General features: G+C 33.1%; 1 long non-coding RNA gene across 1 annotated transcript; it reads left to right on the forward strand.

The window, feature by feature from the left end:
• LOC104777540 lies at nt 313-1,704 on the forward strand. The gene is made up of 3 exons (XR_766303.2): nt 313-439; nt 529-1,076; nt 1,159-1,704. It is a non-coding gene; the product is annotated as an uncharacterized LOC104777540 (long non-coding RNA).

Here is a 3,210-nt window from a genome sequence, read left to right on the forward strand (position 1 = left end):
TTTGTAGATATGCTATTATTTTTGATTAATTTATCCAATTAAAGAGTATGTTTTTAACCATATTGATTAAAAAGGACCCAGAGTTAAACCAAGTCATTCGTTTGTAGGTTGATAAAGATTGAAATCAAATAGAAAAATAGTTTTTCAATTAATATTGTGAATTACTTTTTTACTAAAGTGTATAACTTTTTTTTACCATTTAAATACAAAACTAGAAAATGTATGGCCAAGATTTTAATTTAAACAAAAGTCAATCATTTGTAGGATTTATGGAATTAAAGAGCAAAACTAATTATTTTTAATTTAAAAATACCAAAAATAGGTGATTGAAAGGACACGAATCACGATGTGTGGTGGTCTTGTAATTGCGACATTATCAAGAATACTGTCAAACTGATCTGAAATCTAGCAAACAAATCTCTATCAGTGAATTAAAAAGGTGATTCTTCTTCTCTTCCTTAATGTCTGAATCTCTCCCCCAATCTTTTGTACATATAAACTGACATCAGAGCTTTGTGTGTAATTTAGGATTTCCAGGAGAGGCCATGGCTACAATGTCTCTAAACAACTCATAAAGCAAGAGGAAGCCTATCAAAACCGAAGGCAGCTTTGTATAAGACAGGTTCAGTGATTTGCCATACAATTTGTTATGTCAAATCCTCTCTGAACTCCGTACCAAGGAAACGGTTAGCACTAGTATCTTGTCAAGGCGTTGGAAAGATCTCTGGTCACATCTTCCTGTTTTGGATTTGGGTTACAATGATTTCAAAGATACTGATTTCGATTTGATGCTTTATAGATTGTTTTTTTGGAGCCTAACCTGGTTTTAGAGGTAACGAAACAAATTCTGATTGTGGATGATCAAAGAAAACAGTGTAGAGAGTCAAATCCACCAATGTGAAGCATGAATAGAGCGAGAGAGGCATCCTAACCAAGGCATCATGAACAGCCACCGTATTCAGAATAGTTAGATGACCAACTCCACGCTCAAACACTTTATATATCGTGAACACAAAACAATCATGAACGGGCTCAACATCAACATCATAAACCAACTTGAACGAGTCTAAATCCAGGTTAGGTTCCAAAAAACAATCTATAAATCCCATCAATCTAAATCATTATCTTTGAAATCCTCATAACCCAAATCCAAAACAGGAAATTATGACCAGAGGTCTTTCCAATGCCTCGACAAGATATTAATGTTAACCGATTCCTTGGTAGAGAGAGTTGAGAGAGGATTCGACATAACACATCATATGGCAAATCACTTAACGTGTCTTCTTGCTTTAAGAGTTGTTTATAGATATTGTAGCCATGGCCTCTCCCGAAAATCCTATATTTCACACAAAGTTACGATGTCAGTTTAGAAGTACGAAAGATTACGGAAGAGAAGAAGAAGAGCCTTTTCAATTCTCTGGCAGAGATTTCTTGCTAGATGTCAGATCTCTTTGACAGTTTTCTTGATAATATCGCAATTACAAGAGCACCACACGTCGTGAGTCACGTCCTTTCAAATTTCAATCTTTACTGACCTCTTTTTGGTATTTTTAAATTAAAAATAATTAATTTTCCTCTTTAATACTTTCACTTATCCTACAAATGATTGACTTTCGTTTAAATTCAAATCTTGGCCATACATTTCATAGTTTTGTAATTAATTTGGTCAAAAAAAATATAAAGTAGCTAAATAAACAATGTAGTAAAAAGTAGTGTAAAATATTAATTGAAAAAAAAAATCTCTTTATTTTCGATCTTTATTAACTCTTCGTATATATTTTTTTTATGTCAACCACTGGGCCACAACAGGCCGGCCCATTAGCCAAATCCCTATATTTATAGGGAGCGAGACTCGATCATTGGTGTGATGGGGTTTTATGCATTAAAGACTTACCATTTGTCACTCCACTAAGATTACTTCGCACTCTTCGTCTTTATTTATTTTTAAAATTTTTAATCAATAGGGTGAAAAAACTTACTGTTTATGGAAAAATTAGTCAAAAATAATAGCTTATCTACAAAAAATTATCTTCACAAAGTACATTAGATTATAATTGAGATAACATACAATTTTAACAATAAATACTTAAGTTTTGCATTTATTTTGATTATGAATTAACTAGATAACCATAAAGCAAAATATAAGATAACTAGATGAGGACCCGTCCGATGTGCGGGTTTAAAGTTTTATAAATTAAATTAAATTTAACAAAAATATATTAAAATTTGTTGTACGTTATTTATAAATTCTATTTTTGTTATAATACACTGATTTATATCCATTTACAAATCTTTTATTTATGTTACTATAAAAATTGTATTTTTTATACCTAAATATACTTTATGTTACAAATATATTCTTTATCACCACCTTGAAAATGTCTATATGAACACACTAAGCCAAATATTTACTTTCCCTTCTGCATAGTTTTAATTACTAAAATTGTTGGGCCAAAAAACATTTTGAATTAAAAATATATTACATAATATATTAATCAATAATGTATCTTCACAATAATGTATGACCACCATGGAGAAAACATTTTCTCCGCCCTCATCTCTTATCGAAAGAACCTTGCGTCCAACCTCCTCCACCTTATAGAGAACCTTGGCTCCGCCTTCCTCCCTTGGGGATATAACCTTTCGTCCAACTTCCTCCACCTTCCTCCATTGGGGAGATAACCTTGTGCCCAACATTCTCCACCATAGAGAGAACCTTGGCTCTGCCCTCCTCCTATGTGGAGAGGACATGTTCACGTCTTTTTGCTATCTCAAAATAGCTTGCTCCGACAACCAATGAAAGTAAGAAAAATTTCTAACGTCACAAAATCTTTTGATAGTAACTAATGTTAAATTTTCCACTTTATTCGTGGAAGTGTCTTTGACACACCATGATGTAGTTTCTGTCTCTGTAATGCTTCAACCGCCACCTTGCTTAGAGAGTGCATATCCACTCTCAGTCCATGGGCCTACCTTCCTAAAGGGGCCCTACATCTATTTCCTGTCTGTGGACCTACCCATATTCGATGGCCGGTTTGTTACGTTTGGGAGGTTTCCGCAAACTAGGATGTCACAGTCTTTGAGCTCCTATAGATCTATCAACAACTATTTATGTTTTTCTAATTTATCTATCTTTGTTTGTTGTAAGCTTGTGTTTGATTAGCCTATTTTATCTATTAATTAAGTTGATGAGCTTCTACTCGTTATCTC

Source organism: Camelina sativa, chromosome 3, assembly GCF_000633955.1.
Source record: "Camelina sativa cultivar DH55 chromosome 3, Cs, whole genome shotgun sequence".
NCBI classification, from domain to species: Eukaryota; Viridiplantae; Streptophyta; class Magnoliopsida; order Brassicales; family Brassicaceae; genus Camelina; species Camelina sativa.